At 36.1% G+C, this 18682-nt stretch overlaps 1 protein-coding gene across 2 annotated transcripts in view; it reads right to left on the bottom strand.

Annotated features, from left to right (window-relative positions):
* Positions 1-17970, bottom strand: part of LOC150076465 (uncharacterized) — a 215988-nt gene extending 198018 nt beyond the window's left edge. Inside the window, exon 1 of one of the 2 annotated variants that reach the window (XM_090387007.1) lies at positions 17916-17970. The gene's annotated coding sequence lies outside the window, so the exon portion shown is untranslated. Of the gene's footprint in view, positions 1-17786; positions 17861-17915 lie in introns of those variants that run through there. The other variant, XM_090387006.1, reaches the window with a different exon arrangement.
* Positions 17971-18682: the final 712 nt, after the last annotated feature.

The following is an 18682-nucleotide window of genomic DNA, read 5'->3' as shown; positions in this document are numbered from 1 at the left end:
ACAAGCAATTTAGACTTTTCAAATAATCTGTCACAAATTCCTTAAATTCAAATGTCTAGGTAATTCTCCAAGGGGAAAAAGAATATCTAGTCAATCCTCATAAAATTCAATCCTGACTCAATTTCTAACAAAAAAAAAAAAAGTCTACTGCTCTTATGCTTATCTTCGATGACACCAAAATTTCTAGAAAAGATGAGTCACACTTATGTATCTTCAAAAACTCATATTTTAATTGATCGTAACCAGACATTTTGTAAAGTTATCAACATATCTACAAAAATCATTAAGATAAACAATAAAAAAATAATATATATATATATAATTCTTCCATGGTTATTACACCTGATAGCTCAACTCCCCTACCAAATACACTGATAATTACTTTTTTGTCTATTTTTCATTATGGTTGCCGGTTTTTTCTACGTTTACTGTAGTACCAAGGATCCATAACCCAGTATTATATATATGTTATATATTTTAATTTCTCATTCCTGTTTACTAAGACTTTCAGTAATTTCATTGCATCTTTATCATTATATATATATATATATATATATATATATACACACACACACACACACACACACACACACACACACACAGTACAATCTCATTAACAAAGCACTCCTTTATATGAAGCATATACCATTTCCCTAAGAAAGGATAGGCTTTTCTATGTAAATATATTAGTTTATTAAAATTTGGTTAACATGTATTACAAAGTTTGTTTTCACCCTGTGTGAAATAAATATTATTTTGTATGTTTAATACAAAGCTTGGCACAGTTGTCTGATTTAGTTACTTAGAGCTACAGAGAGCTCTGAATACAGATACTTTAATTATGGCCACCCTGTGTGTGTGTGTGTGTGTGTGTGTGTGTGTGTGTGTTTTTAAAGCAACAGGAAAAAAAAAAAAGTACACAAAATAAGCAGAAATAATATGCATACAAGTCTTTTAAACTGGAAAATGGTACATTTAATAGATTCATGTTCATATTTTATGTTTGAAACATTTATTTTAATTTTTTTTTAAATAAAAGGCATAAAAAAACACTTCCTTAAATATTTAATTTTTTTTTTAAATTATAGAAAACAAGTATTGCAATACATTAAAAAAAATGAAATATTGGTATTGTCAAAAAAAAAAAAAAATCCCAGAAACTTAAAAGAAAGTTATCAGCTGGCAAACTTGCTAGGAATCTTTCTGGTGGCACCCAAAACACACCACCAGATTAAGTAGCCCTGATCAGGAGTTAAGCATGTTAATATACTTTGTCCAAAAAGAAGTCTAATAATACTGTTTTAGAATGTTAACATTCCTTAACTTCTAAAAGAATGTTAAGGAATGTTATCTACTTAAAATTTCATCATGACATAGCAGTAAAGAAAACAAGAGAACATGTCTTGAGGCCTTTTCAATATCACTAATATAACATTAATAATATCTTATAACATAAAGGTTTTAAACAGCTATCTGAAATAGATATTGTTCCTAAGGGTGGTAATTCCTCACTGATTCAAGACTTAAAATGCCTGAAGAAAAATTAGGAAAGGGTAGGCAAAATTATTTAATTTATCTAATATTAACCTTCAGTGGTCCATTTTAAAATTCAGTTTTGTTTGAGAATTTCTGTCTCAACTGTTATGGTCTTTGGTAATGTATTCAGCAACATGATGATATGCAGCTGCTAAGTTTCTAGAACTAAAAGTGCTTCCTTAAATAATTCAGTTAAAAAAAATTTGCTAAAATTTCATTAAAAAAAAAATGGTAGAAAATATTTTAGTATTTCATTGATAATGAACACAGAATAAAAATACAGGTTTCCAGCAAATGTCTATTAGGCTATTCATCAGATGGTTCTCTTTAAAAATAGTAGTTTTTATTTGAGCAGCATATTGTGCAGTTAAATCTAAATGGAAAACTGAAAATCTAAGCACTTCAGCTTGAGGAAAATGAAATCTGTCTTTAACTTCTTGAAGGTATACAAATGATTCTGACATTTAATGATACTTTCTTTTCTACTTTAGCGAATGAATTTCTGTCCTTTTACACTTCAACTTTGCATACCGCATATTTACTATAATACAGACAGCAATCAAGTCACTTAAGAAATTATACAAGAACCAAGAAACTGAAAATTATCTGTCCTTAATTTCTATAAGGAATACAGATTTCACTCTACATCTCTGAATTAAGTTGATGTGCTCAGATTTTTTGGTATTCTCCAAAATAATAACTGTATTCTGTTTTATTACAGTTACGGAAAGTTTTTGCAACCCAAATAGGAAATTTAGGAAGATGTAAATTTTATTTAAAGTGCTTCATTATGAAATAATGTTATTATAAGATAAAGTCCAGAACTATAAAAATACACAAAATATAACCATTTAATGATATACAGGATCTTTCAGTGTGAGTTTTATTCATCAATAAGGATATGATTTTGATTCAGTTGTGATTGTTCAAACAGTTAACATATACATCACCACCATTATTGGAGAAAATTTGCTAAAACCTTTTTCTGAATGTTGTGCAGCTGTAATGGAATCATGGTAAATCCAGTATTATCAGTTTCAACAGTGTTTTCTCTCCATCTTCTGAAGATCTAAGCAATAATTATAATTATAAACTTTAATATAATTATGGCAATAATTATAATTATAAACCAAATATCTGAAGATCTTTGGTTTATAATTATTATGAATTATCCAGAAGTGTCAAAAACCAGCATGGACTCTAGAACAAACAGCCTCACTGAGCCTGTCTTCTTCCTCCAATTTTTCTTTTCTGTAACTCATGGCTGTGGTCCAGGCTCCTACTCAATGTCCAGGGTACACCCCTAAAGCTTCTCCCCCAATATCTATGCCTATCCAATGTCTTTATTTCATAATCCACAGATTAATTATTCACACTCTAATAGTTAAACTTTAGAACCTAGCACTAAAATTCATATACACTAATTTCTCTACAATGCTACATGGCAATATCTATTTACAGTGACCTTACTAATTTGTGTCTAAATTACACGAACTTAAAATAACCCGCAGCAACCATATTTACAGAAAGCGCCACGAGAGGAGTACATACCCAAACAGATATTCAATCTCGACGAAACAGGTTTATATTGGGGGGGGGGAAAAAAGCCTGATCGCACTTATTTCCATTGCTGAAAAGATTGCCCCTGGCAAAAGATTAGCTAACACTTCTGTTTGGTTGGTCATAATCTGGTCTAATATGGAGGGTCATAAACTGAAACCTGTGTGCATTTACCACTATCAAAACAGTTGTGCTCTTAAAGGTTACAACAGGTCATACATGCCCGTGTAGTGGTACTCAAACCCTAAAGGGTGGATGACTGCTGTCATTTTCAGAAGTTATCTTGGATCTCAGTTACGACCAGAATTGGAAGTGTATTGCAAGGCAAAAGAAATTCCATTCAACATTCTACTTATTCTTGATAATTTCACAAGCCATCCAACCAGTATTATTGATGTCTGTTACAATATCAAGATTGTTTTTCCCCAACAAATACAACCTCAGTACTCCAGCCTATGGACTAACATGCAATTAAATCTTTTAAGGGTCAGTATTTAAAGCACATTCTGGCTGATCTAATTGACAAGACCAACCACAAACAGATGAGTATGCAGCAATATTGGCAAGGCTTCAATATAAAAGATGCTTTAACATGTAAACATGTCAAACATCAAATGTGCGAGAGCTATTTCCCAATTAGTTGTATTGGTTGGAGACTATGTACACTTACATATATAGCTTAATACTGTAATATACATATACTAATTAATTGACATTTCTGTTCACTGACACTTTTTTGGTATTATCACAAATGCAATAAGATAAAGTTTAGTACCCATTTATAACAGATTGCACTAACAGGAAGCTGCAAATTGTTTTTATTGTTTTATGGTAGTGACCTCCAGAAATGTGCTCCTCTGCTTAAGCTATCACACCTCTTGAAATTTCTGTTCAAATGGAAAAATGTGAGCGCCTGGAAACATGAGTTGGCCTACAATATCAAGTGTTATCTTGTTTATTATTATCTTTATTTCTACTAGGAGACACCCGGTTAGAGCCATTGACTAGGGAGTGTAGATAGATATTTTATTATGCAACAGAAAATAATATTATATACAATTTTACATTATACATAACATTTATTACTAAATTATACAATACATGTAGTAATCATGTATTATATGACACATGTAATAACCTGTAATCTGCTTAAGACTTACAACTAAATGGGAAATATAGCTCTCACACATTTGACATGTTTACATGTGAGCTCACGTGAGGTGATAATAGTGTTTCCACCTGACCCAACAGAACACAAATCAGGTTAACTGTATTCAAAGTTCATGGCATAAGTTATGTCCAGATCTTAGCAACTCCTTCAAAGGCTCTGATACCGATGAAGATTATGCAAACTAAAGACAAATGCGTGAAACTCACTAAAAGTGAGCGATCGCTAAAGTAGAGGCAACTGATGTCGATGATTTAACTGATTTGCATAATCAAGAATTGCCAAATCAAGATGTTTGCTGGAGCAGCATTGCATTCAAGAAGAGGCAGCAGCAAGCAGCCAGAGGTTAAAGAGGAACTGAGCATGAGAGTGAAGGGAATATCAAAAGCATTATATCTTATAGATGAATGCCTAAATCTGTTAACTGATGAAGACCCTAATCATGAACGAAGCTCCAGAGTGCAACTTAAAGTTACACTAGAACTTGGTTGCTACTATGAGTTCTTGCACGAGAAGAGGCAACGTGCAAAGCAACTGACTCTGGATTCCTTTTTCAAGCACTCAAAGGAGAATTCAAGTGAACCCTCCACCTCCTGGGTTAGCAAAACATCACACTGTCTGGTCCGAATCCAAGGGAACAGAATCTGACCACAATCTCTCTTTCTCAATTGTTGTTGTTTATGTTGTACTATATATGTTGGTTATAGTGAACATACTTTTTCTTAGTATACAAAAAAAAAAAAGTAAATCAATAAAGATGAATCTCTTTGGTTGCTCATCAATTTCTTTAGAGTGCTCAGTCTTCTAACCAAAGAAAATGAATGGTATGACCAGTAGGGGTAACTTAGCTAGATGCAAGAGAGTTACTCTCAGGCGTATTACAACATTTTTTGGTGATTATTTACATTACGTGTAAATTTAAATTGTGCGAGACATTCTGGAACGTAACCCTCATAAATAACTGTGTGATTACACATCAAACAGGAATGCTGAACTCTAGAATCAAACTTAATACCAAAATAATAATGAGATCAATATAAAATAACTGTTTACACAGAGAACAAGAATGCTACATTCTGAAATCAGTAGTGGAATCAATGAGATTGGTCACATGGATGAATACTGTCATCCACTGCAATTTGCACCCAAATTACTTAGGCTACTGACCTATGGCTGATCTCAAATCACACCAAAACTAAGAATTAGGGTAAGATGGGAAGGTACTGAAAACTTCAGCTCTATAGATGCAAGTACCAAACATGGCAATAGTTTTAAATATGGTGGATGACAATTATAAGACAAAATATTTGCATAAATGTGTCCATGTTTGCATACACAATGATTATTTCAATTTTTAAAAACAGCCATGAACTTTTTGATGGTTAAAACAATAAAAATAAAAAAAATTATAAATAAGAGTAGGGCAAGTATTCAAAGTATTTTATTATTTTCTGCGGGCTCCAGGGTTTCCCCTATCCGCCAAATAGGGCAGACACCTATAGTAAAATGTTTATATACTACATACTAGGTACATGTTTACTCATTCTTATTTATTTTTTACCATTATAACTCAGCCATTTCTTTAAAATTCAAACAGCAACAACTCCATAATCATTCAGAATCAGACATGTTTATTTGAACTTTTTTTAAACTGCTTTCAGGTCTTGAATCAATGCTGAATATTCAGAGGGTGTCCTCTGAATTTCTTCAGAGGGCACCCTCTGAATATTCTTAATATTCAGAATATTCAACTTAATATTGAGGGTATAAGCCGATCAAAAAGTGACTACCTTTTAAAAGTGCTTAACGACTACCATGAAGATGTTGTGCTGCTACAAGAAACACATTGTGAAGATCAAAACCAACTTTACTCTAGATGTAAATTACCAGGATACAGCCTTTTCGCGGCTACTTTCCACAAAAGCTATGGTACCACTACGCATATCCGAAATAAAATTGACCAAACAGAAATTTTGTACATAAGCTCTAATGACATTTTCACTACCAGGGTTGGGGTGATGGGCCTGGAAATAATAAATATCTATAAACCACCATCTCGACCTTGGTGTAAAGAAGCTATCCAGAATGTGCATCATCCATCAATTATTATGGGAGATTTCAACAGTAGGAGTACTCTTTGGGGCTATGCTGACATTAACGCAGATGGCCTTGGTGTGATGGTCTGGTCTGAAGTCGAGGATGTTTTCTTAATGTATGACGCAAAAGAGAAAGGTTCCTTTCACTCAGGCAGATGGAACAAAGATACCAACCCAGACCTCTGTTTTGTCTCAAGAGATGAGTGCGGAAGACCTTTGCAGTGTAGCAGGAAAGTTTTGAATAATTTTCCTCGTAGTCAGCATAGACCAATTCTTGTAAAAATTTGTACCGAAGTTCCAATAGTAAGATCAAAGCCTGTACCTCGCTGGAACTTTGGAAAAGCTCACTGGGAAGCCTTCACTAATGAGGTGGATCACAATATTCAATGGATCCCATCAAAAACCGACAATTATAAGCGATTTGTTGGTTTAATATGCTCCATAGCAAAGAAACATATTCCCAGAGGATATAGGAAAGAATACATTCCTGGCTGGAACAGAAGATGCGATGAGCTATATGAAGAATACCAACTTAGCAATAGAACAGAAATTGCTGATGAACTATTGCAATGCTTAGACTCTGCTAGGAAAGAAAAATGGAACATAATGACAGCAGGTATGAATTTCCAACACTCAAGCAGAAAAGCATGGACACTTCTGAGGAAACTCGGAAGTAGTACTCCCAAATATATTAATAAGAGCTCAGAAGTATCCCCAGGAAAAGTAGCCAAGAGAATTGTCAACATTTCCAAGAGACCAACCGATACTAACAAAGATGAAGTCAAAAAACTTAAGAAGGAATTAAGAACTAGACTATCCTTGGCTGAACCAACCTCCCAATTCTCAGGAGAATTCACAATTGCAGAGATTTCAACAGCTCTGAAGGAAATAAAACCAGGCAAAGCAGCCGGAGCGGACAGAATATATCCAGAGTTCCTGAAACATTGTGGTCCAAGAGCTCTGAATTGGCTAGTTAAATTTTTTAATGACATCTTGCAGAATGGTAGGTTTCCATCTTTGTTTAAGAGACCTAAAATAGTTGCCATCCTAAAGCCTGGGAAAAAGTGGATCTTGCCCTGAAGATTATCACCCAATTGCACTTTTAAATATATGTTATAAATTAATTGAAAGAATGGTTTACAATAGAATTTCAACCACAACCTTCCAACACATACCAATTGAACAAGCCGGATTCCGACCAGGCCGAAGCTGCTGTAATCAGGTACTGGCACTTACCAGCCATATCGAGAACGGATTCCAAGATGAGAAGAAGACCATTGCAGTCTTTGTGGACTTGACATCAGCTTATGACACAGTATGGCGCCAAGGAATGATTCTGAAATTTTTGAAGATTATTCCTTGTAAGCCCCTCGCAATCCTACTTAACAATATGTTATGCAACAGAGTCTTTGAAGTACACTTAAACGGCAGAGTGAGCAAGCCCTATATATTAAATGATGGTTTACCACAAGGATCAGTTCTAGCCCCATTATTATTTAATATCTATACTGCAGATCTTCCAGCAACTGCTTCTAGGAAATTCATGTACGCAGATGACATAGCCTGACTGCCCAGTCTACTGACTTCAATGCAGCCGAAATTGTACTTACAAAGGATCTTCATAACCTGAATAAATATTTTCACACATGGCGACTTAAACCTAATTTAAATAAAACCGAAGTTAGCTGTTTTCATCTGGATAATCATAGGGCTAACTATATGCCACAAGTGGAATATAAAGGTCAACGACTGAAACACAACCCTTGCCCAAAATATCTGGGAATTATAATGGACCGAACACTGACATATAAACAACACCTTTGTAATATTGCAGCAAAGATAAAAACTAGGAATAACATCTTGCATAAACTCAGTGGAACAGGCTGGGGAGCAAACGCAACGGTGCTACGAACATCAGCCCTTGCCCTAGTCTACTCAGTTGCAGAATACTGTTGCCCCGTATGGCTTAATAGTGCACACTCTGTAAAAGTTGATACCCAACTGAATGACACAATGAGGACAATATCAGGCACCATTAAATCGACACCTTTAAAATGGCTACCAGTGTTATCTAACATCTATCCCCCTCATATAAGAGAAATAGCCTTGCTGAAAGAATGGCAGAAATGTCAAAGAAATCCTCAATTGCCCATACATCAGGATTGCAAACCCCAGAAGCCGGAGAGATTGAAGTCTAGGAACCCCTCATGGAAGCGAGGCGAGAAACTTATCAAGTCACATTTTAATGCTGACCAGACCTGGCGCAAAGACTGGACTACTTCAAATCCCGACCACCTGGACTTAGTCAGTGATCCATGCAGAGCTGTTCCAGGTTTCAACTTACCAAGAAAGGAATGGACATCCCTGAACAGAATCCGAACAAATCACGGAAGATGCAAGTTTTGGCTGCATAAGTGGGGAAAAACTGAAAACCCATTCTGCGACCGTGACAACGTACCCCAGACCATCCAGCATGTCATCTCGGAGTGCCCAAAGAGGAGATTTGAAGGCTCCATCCAAGATCTACATAGTGTTACTGATGATGCTATTAAGTAGCTGAATAAACTGGACATTACATTTTAATTCATCAAATGTTACTTATAATTTTTTTCTGTAAATATTGTTTTTAGGCTTATTGTAATTTATTTATTTATTTTTTGACATTGTTTGTTACAAATGTATCCTCATTTTTGCCATACAAAATAATAATAATAATGCTGAAAGTGTAACCCACATGATATGAACCATCCTGTATTTGACATTACATCATTTATCTGACTTACAGCACTAAACTTTACCTCAAGATAATTTTTGTAAGTCAGATAATTCCTATCAAGTACATATCTGAAACTTTTATTTTGATTACACAAAATTATCGAAGTTTATTTTATTACAGTACAAATGAAGAATAACACCTCTTGTATTATTTTTTTCAATTTTCCCACAAGATTTCAAGGGACTTTAAATGCTTCAATAATTACTAGCTTTAGCTCAAATACCATGCAATGGGCCTGTAGAGATAACAGATACTGGAAATCATTGATGAAAAATTATTAAAGCAGCATTAAAAAAGCTCATCAGAATAATAAGTTATTTGTAGCACTGGAAGAATTCAGAGGCCATCTTATTAAAGCAAGGGAAAATAAAAAAAAAGTAGCTGTAAGGATCATCTTAAATGAAGTTGCACAGCTCCAGATCAGCAAAACATACTACTGAATTGAATTTGATGGAAAAGAAAACATGCAAAATAGCATTGTTATGTAAAAAATTAATCAAGCTCACGATTTATTGTTAGCCCCTGAGGATAAAATTCAACCACCCATATAATGTGGTCTAATAATAATAGAATTTCATGATGTATGTTCTCCTGCAATCATACCTACAAGTTATATGAATGTGATTCAGTGGGAAATTATTTAAATTTAGACAATTTTCACTAAAAATTTTTTAATAAAAGAAAAAAAAATGATAGTCAAGTGAATTTTCTGCAAAAATGGTTAATAATGCAGAAAATTTGTACTTACAAGCATTTACACCATGAATTGTCAAACTAATAGAATAAGCTTATATGCAAAAAGATCTAAACCTCCCAAACACTTCCTAGTTCATTTCACAAATATACGTGGTCTCAATTCTAATCTCAATGACGTCCATTTTCATTTGCAGTCTGCAAAACCCTATGTACTTTTTCTGACAGAATCTCAGTTATCGGTTGATTCAACTACTGGTCATCTCAGTTGCCCAAATTATTCGCTGTATGATTCCTTTCGCCTCAAAAGGTGGTAATTATACAAAAGTTTGTTCCGATATTCCCTGTCAGAGACTTGGTAATTTGGAATCTCCCTTTTCGATCTTCTCTGGCTTAAAATCTTTCTACCTCATTGTGTAAAATTTATCCGTTGTCTCTACCATTTTCCCAACTCCACTAATCACTTGGAGCTCTTTGACTTCCTCTCTTTGCAATTTGACTTTCTGCAGTCCAACTTTCCTAACAGTGAGGTAATTTTCCTTGATGATTTTAATGTTCACAACTCCAGCTGGCTTCCGTTTTCTAGTCACACACACCTAGCTGGTCAAGATGCTGAGGCTTTTGCAATTACTAATGGCCTTGTACAGATTATTCAATCATTTACCAGAATACTGGACAATCCTAACCAAGCAGCCAACAGGCTTAATCTTTTTATCACAAACAACCCTTCTTAAGTACAAGGTTGAAGTGAGTGGTCCTTAAGGCACCTCAGATCACAACTTGGTGATTGTCTCTTCTCCAATGGAGCCATTATCTCATGGCTATTCCCAACCTTGTATTTTTGGCATTACAAGAATGCAAAATAGAATGACCTGCAAGATTTCTTTTCTTCTTTTCCTTGGTCGGATTACTGTTTCAAAACTTCTGATGTCAACGTTTGCTCAGATCAAGTCAGCGAAATTATTCTTGTAGGAATGGAATCCTTTATTCCACACTCCACTTTAAAATCTCATCCTTTATCTAAACCATGGTCCTCCAATAAATGTGCTAAGGCTGTTCAAGATAAAAACGTTGCATATCGTAATTGCATAAAAGTATCGGTAAGGGTATCCACGTGTTTGCAACTCCGCTGAACGAGAAGTTCTTTAGCCATATTTAGCCGCTTCATTGAATATTGTTTACATTGAATTATTTCTGTAAGTAGCTTATAGACCTAGTAAGGATCGTTAGTTTATTCTGAATTGAGACAGCGAGATTTGAAAGTTAATTAATACTTAAGTGTCCGTAAATTTAACGTTCGTAACTTTCCCGCCTATGTGATACGATAGTTATATACAGTACTAGATAGCGTTAGTTGAACTTCGTTAGCAGTTAAATTGTACTTTTAAATAAATACATATAACGACTTAGATTACAAACGTAATATAATTAATTATATTTAACATAATTAATAACACAACATAATTAATTATAATTAATTAATTAATAGAATCATGACTCAGCCCAGAGCAGCAAAGCAAAAGGCTCAAGCTAATGGAAGTGCTGTGGCTCAGAGCAGAACTGAGGGGGGGGGGGCAGTTGTCCTCTGACTCACAGCCTTATAAAATCACTGTTTGCTTGATGTTTGCAGGGCAATCGGGTAGGGGACATGATACTGCCATGGGGGATGTCTTTGTGTGTGCACGATGCAAGGAGTGTATCGATATCAGGCAACAACTCAGCGTTCTTGTGGGCCTATATAACAGCTTGAAGGACAGGGTGGATGCCCTCGAAGAAACTAAATTGAGGGGCCCATCAAGCTCTCAGCTGGCCACATCAACGCCAGAGCTTGCACTTGGGCATCACGTGACACAGACACAACCCCCAAGGCAGAATGCGCTGGTCCCGAAGGAACTAGTAGTTGTTGGTGACTCTATTGTCAGGGAAACGGGGAACATGCTTTGTAAAAAGGATAGGTGGAACAGGACCAGGGTATGTCTGCCAGGGGCAAAGGTTGATGACGTTGTAGAGCGAATATCATCTTTTAAGGGCACAAAAGGTGATATAGTTGTACACGTTGGCACTAATAATATTAAGAGTAGGAGACCAGCAGAATTACTTAACAAGTACAGGTCACTGTTGAACAAAAGCAGAGAATTAGGGTTGTATTTGAAAGTGTCTGCAATTCTGCCCAGACACGATAGGAGGGAGTATATGATGAGAGCCTTTTCGATCAATTCGGCCCTGGAAAGATTGTGCAAGGCTCAAGGGGTAGAATTTTTTTCAGCCTGGACTGTACTTGTTAACAGGAGAGATTGCTTCTACAGGGATGGGATACACTTAAATAGAAAGGGTGCAAGAATATTTGCTGATGCTATCGAGGCAGTGTTAGGTGGGTGGGAAAACTGCTAGCTTGGGGGGAGACAAAGACCAATAGATTGACAGTAGCCACTGGCAGAGGTGAAAGAGATTCTTGCACTGCTTCTATTAGAATGAGCAGAAGCCTGAAAAACAAGATGCATGATATTTCAGAGACTGCTGGGAGCCATTTCAGTACAAGTAAACACATGGGTTGTGTTAGGGTAGCTAAGAATAGAAACAGGTGCAGGTATACCTGCGTGTACACCAATGCTAGGAGTTTAGTAAATAAATTTGATGAATTTGAGGTATTGCTCAAAACATCAAAGGCAGATATTGTTGGGATATCAGAGACGTGGTGTCACACAGATATAAGGGATGCAGAACTGGAATTTGGGGAGTACAACGTCTACAGAAAGGATAGACAGGATAGGAAGGGAGAAGGGGTTATGCCATTAGTTAAGAAATACATAAAATCCAAGGAAGTGATGCCAGTCGACATCGCTGGACAGTGCAGTGTTGAGTCAGTTTGGTGTGACGTAAGCATTGGGAGATCAAAATTGAGAGTAGGAGTGTGCTATAGGCCTAATGACTCTGATGAGTATAATAAGAAACTGTACGGGAAATAGAGTGGGCCAGTAAATCAGAGTCTTATAATGGGAGATTTTAATTTCCCAGATATTGACTGGAATTTGGGGTCTGGTCACTCACACACTAGCAGGGCTTTTCTGGATTTATTGGATGATTGTTTTCTACATCAGCATGTTCGGGAGGCAACTAGAGGGAGTAATACTCTTGATTTGATTATCAGCAGTGATTCTTCATGCATTAAGAATCTGCAGATAAATGAACCACTAGGTGGCAGTGATCACAGTGTGCTGAAGTGGGATTTACTCAAAGAGGTAACTACCATTAGGGGTAAAGGGAAGGGTTATTGCTTCCGTAAAGGTGACTACGATGGACTGAGACAGTATTTAAATTCTATACAGTGGGACCAACTGATGATGTTACCAACAGCAAATTCAAAATGGGAAGCATTCAAAGAACTTATCTTGGAAGCTACTAGGCTTTACATACCAACTAAGAAATATTGTTCGAGGTTTAGGCCAAAATGGATGTCAGATGAACTAATGAGGCATATGGCAGAGAAGAAAAATGCATGGGATACTTACAAATTAACACATGACACAGAAGCCTATGATAGATACGAGTTGATATGCAACCAAGTTACAAAGGAGGTTAGGCAGGCGAAGGCAGATTACGAGAAATCCTTGGCAAGGGATGCAAAGAAAAACAGCAAAGAGTTCTTTACTTATGTAAACTCTAGAAGGAAGGGGATGAATCAGATTGGTCCACTTGATATTGATGGGTCAACTGTTGATGATCCTGCTCAGGTAGCTAACAAACTAAATGAATATTTTGCATCGACATTCACACATGAGGAGTTATTCAGCAAGGGGAATGCCAGAGGTGTATTCAACTCTAGCAGTAAGCTACAGAATCTTGAAATAACTGGGAGTAAAGTGGAGGAGAAACTGTTGAAGATAAACACAAGAAAGGCACCCGAGGTGGATGGGATCTATCCAGCTATATTAAAGGAGGCAGCAAAGGAAGTAAGCAAACCCTTAGCCATAATTATGAGAGCTTCCTTGGACTCAGGGGATGTACCCATAGACTGGAAATGTGCAAATGTGACCCCAATTCACAAAGGAAGATCAAAGGCTGACAAGTAATTATAGACCTGTGAGCTTAACTTCTGTTCCAGGAAAATTAATGGAGGCACTAGTTAAAGAAGCACTGCAGGATCATTTAGACAAGACTTCAGTTACAGCTCGGACACAGCATGGTTTTGTTAAGTGGAAGTCTTGCCTGACCAATTTGATTGGATACTATGATGCAGTCACAAAAGAACTGGATGCAGGGAATAGCTTTGATATTATATACTTGGATCTTAGAAAGGCTTTTGATACTGTTGCACATGGAAGACTGCTACACAAATTGGAGCAGTGTGACATTGGAGGCAAATTGCTGCTATGGATAAAGGGGTGGTTGAGGGGGAGAAGACAGAGAGTGGTAATCAATGGACACTGCTCATCATGGACTAATATTATTAGTGGAGTCCCTCAGGGTTCAGTATTGGGGCCTTTATTGTTTTCTGTATTTATAAATGATATTGATGATGATATATCAAGCTTAATGTCCAAGTTTGCAGACGATACGAAGGTTGGCAGGGTTGTCAAGGACACTACTGACACTATGCTGCTGCAACAGGATCTGGAAAGGTTGAGCAGATGGGTTGAGAGGTGGCAAATGAGTTCTAACATTCACAAATGTAAAGTACTACACATGGGAAACAGCAACCCCAGATCAACGTATCAACTCTGTGGTACTACACTGACAGTGGTAGAGAATGAAAGGGACTTGGGGGTGGTTGTGCAGGCAGATATGAAGTTCTCTGAGCAGTGCAGACGGGCTGCAAGAGTAGCTCATGGAGTATTGTCAATGATATACAGGAATTTTTCCAGCAGGGATAAGGAGGTGATTATTCCCTTGTATAAGGCAATGGTCAGGCCACACCTAGAGTACTGTATACAGGTCTGGAGGTCTCATTTCAAGAAGGATGTAGAGCTGCTGGAACGAGTACAGAGAAGGGCAACAAGATTAGTGAATGGAACAAAGGGGTGCTCTTACGAAGAAAGGCTTAAGTTTTGCAAATTACAGTGTCTGGAGACTAGGCACCAGCGAGGTGATCTGATAGAGGTGTATAAAGCCTTGAATGGTTTGAGCATGCTCAATGCTGATGGGATTCTTCCTCTAGCTCAGAAAAATCACCTGAGAGGGCATAAATTCAAATCGAGGAAAGACAGATGTAGGATAGACGTGCGGAAATTTGCCTTTAGCCAGCAGGTGGTTGGTTGGTGGAACAGACTTCCATCCCTTGTAGTGGAGGTTGATAGCCTAAATAAGTTTAAGGCTCAGCTGGACAGGTATTTTGAACGAACAGAGGGGTGAAGTGGAAGTGGGGTTTTTTTTTTTTTTTTTTTTTGGCTGATGCTGCATAAGCTTGCTTTCTTGCATCAAATGCCTCTACTAATGCTAATGTAATTGGTTATCCAGTTTTCTCTCTGATCGCTCACTGAGGGTGATGGTAGATGGTTCTCTGTCTTCTAACTTCTCCACTAATGCCGGTGTCCCCCAAGGTTCAGTTCTTTCCCCCACTCTTTTCCTCTTGTATATTAATGATCTTCTTCCATTGACTGGAAATCCTATCCATAGTTTTGCCGATGATAGCACATTGCATTTCACTTTCCATTTTGAGAAACCTTGCCCTGTTCAATCAGCTTCAACTTCTCGAAAATCTGCTACCAATTCCTTAAATGCCGATCTCCAGGTAATTCTCCAGTGGGGCAAGGACAATTTAGTTGATTTCAATTTTTCTAAAACTTTCTCTTGTCTTATATTTCGCAAAAAAGTATTCTTCTGCTCCTATGCTTATCTTTGGTGACACTCCAATTTCTAGGCAAAATGATATATCTCTTTTGGGGATTACCCTGACTTTAATCTCTCTTGGCAAAAGCACATTACAAATATTGCTTCCTCTGCATCTAAAAAACTTGGTTTTCTATTTCGTTCTCGACATTACTTTTCTTCCAAACAGCTGTTCACTCTGTACAAATCGAAAATCCGCCCTACCGTGGAATATTGTTTCCATATCTGGGGCGGTGCCCCCAAAACCTCTCTCTCAGGTTTCTAGATTCCATTCAGAAAAGGGCAGTTAGGTTAATTATTGAATCCTCTCTAACAGAGTCTCTCCACTCACTATCTCATAGACGGTACTGTTTCTGCTGCTTGCCTTTTCTACAGATACTTCCATGGGCACTGTTCTTCTGAATTGGCTTCTATAATTCCTGCTCTCTCTCTCTTTCAAAACAGTCCGAACACTTGCTGCCAGCATCCATTTACTGTCGAACTTCAAACTCACAGAACCAACTTTTCATCTTCCTCGTTTATTCATTCAACTGCCGTTTTCTGGAACAAACTTCCTTTATATGTATTTCTTGAAAATGACAGTCTACAGAATTTTAAGTCTAATGTCAACAAATATCTTATCAACCTCCAACCCAAGCACGGTACTAAGTACAATAGGTTCTAATACCTCTCGTGTTTGGGGTTTTCATAAAAAAAAAATTCCTGATTCAGCATTGTTCCTTCAAAAGATACCAAACAAATTTTACCCAAACCTCCTTGAAATAGCAGCAAAAGCCTGCAGTCATTTTATAAACTTTAAGTAGAGTTCCATCTGTTAAACATTCACTAAACAAAAAAATATATAAAATAAAGCAAAAGAAATAAACATAAAAAAGTAAAATTAAGTAATTTTTTATAATATAAAAAATAACTTTAAATTAAACCATTGCTAATGTTTGTTTCAGGATTTATTAGGCGATCGGCATCTGTGGCCATAGTGCGCCACCATGGCTAATGTTCCCCTCTTGAATATAAATATATAAAACTGATTACATAACATTCTTCATTAAAAATATATTTTCTTGTATCAAGAATTTTCTTGATAAAATTAAATTCATATGTAAATTTCTTTAAAAAGTTAGCCATTATTTAATGAAGCATAAGGCCCTCTTTAAGCAGCAAAAACTATGAAACCAGATCTATGAAAGCGAAAACAACAACAACAAAAAAAGGCATATTTTGTTTTACTGTGGCCATGATCCCCTACTTCCAATCAGGGAAATCGAGAGCCAGCACGCACCCCGAGGGGGTAAACAGCCTAAATGAGAGACCTTTACCGTCCAGTGCCTCTTTTCTATAACTTATGGCAACGGTCCGTATCCCCTATATGATATCTGGGCCGGGGGTTGCCGATCCGTCTTCTACGCCTCTCTCCACTACATCTTTGATCATTGTAATCTTTAATCAAAAAATTGATACAGTGGTCTTTAATTATTTTTGACGTACTTATTGCGTAAAAAAATAGTGCGTGTGGTAAATCAACTAAAACTAAAGAAACAAATTTTCTCATTAAACCTCCCCCACGAGCAATTGTACACCACTAAGTCTTAGTACAACATACTTCATAATTATCCCACACCTCTTTATTTCCATTTAAAATACCATAAAAAAAATTTTCAAAATCGCAATTAAAAACAACACTATAGTCACCTTCTATGGAGTATAGACGTATAGCGTTTTCTTTCTTCCTACATTCGTATTCCACAGAAGCGTGCGCGCTTCTACCGAAAGTGATTTGGCAGCGCGTTTCTAAATTGTGGTAAACAACTTCCAAATAAGCAACCTACTGAAATAATTCAATTAAACTGCACCTTCAATTATGTTATTTTTAAAAGTTCACGTGCTTCCCAGAATTTTTAATAATTCCAACTGAAATCACATTACCTTCAGTGTTGGTGCTACTAAGCATGAATAGGACATGTTAACCTTACGTTATCACTTATACCATACTATACTATTAAGTTATAAACAAATACAAATAAAAACGTTTTAAAGAAAACACAAAATTTAAGTGATTACGTAATTGAAAGTTACTCCCGCAAATATACAGAACCTGTACCAAAATGTTTTATTATAAAAACTAATCCCTTACCTCAGTTTCAAGTTGGTCACATTATCCAATTACCAGAAACAAGTAATACTAAAAGTGAGCACACATAAACATCATAAGAAGCCGATACAGGTATAAAAAAATGAATATTATCTATCCTTTTATTCCTACCTTCCCAATAGGACACAAAACTTGGCATGTTGCGCTCGTGATGCGCAGACGATATTATAAAATGTGAACAAGGTGATATGCAACTACAAACGAACACCGGGCTAGAGGCTATTGACCAAACATGATAACAATAAAGAGTGAGAGATAGGAACGACCCCTGTTTAATATAAATATTATTCCAAAAATTATAAATAAGCAAAAATAATAATAATAATAATAAATAAATTCCTGTTTGGCTTTTTATCGACATATACAAAAAAGTAAGTGATTTACATTATTTTACCTTTATCAGAAATTCGATGTCTCAAAAAAAAACCAGGTTGGCTTTTTTTTTTGAGACATTTGAGCAGGTTGGTCTTAACATTAAAGAAAAGAATACAAAATGTTGAAGTCTCCAAGTTTATAGCAATCTCTTTATTAGTGTACATGTCCAACATTCTTTATGTTATAACTAATGCAGCTGACACGGAGCTACAAAACGATTGCATACAATTATTAATTACTAATTATAAATTAAATTATTACCAATACAATTATTACACAAAACTACAAAAAATATTAGATTAATATTATTATGTAATATTATTATTTATTATGAATTATCATTATTATTAGGAATTAACTTTCTGGTCACTCAGAAAGTAAATTCGAACCCCGGCCTTTTCCATCCGATTTGGGAGGACGGTGACACAAAACTACAAATTTTCAAATTATTTTATTAGTCACCCAGAATTTTTTCTATGTATCCATTTATGTAATGTGTCTGT

The sequence above is a fragment of the Mastigoproctus giganteus genome, chromosome 13 (genome assembly GCF_048544385.1).
Source record: "Mastigoproctus giganteus isolate SK-2022 chromosome 13, ASM4854438v1, whole genome shotgun sequence".
NCBI lineage: Eukaryota > Metazoa > Arthropoda > Arachnida > Uropygi > Thelyphonidae > Mastigoproctus > Mastigoproctus giganteus.
Note: the sequence above shows the minus strand (reverse complement) of the source record. Positions and strands in the feature narration are given on the sequence as shown.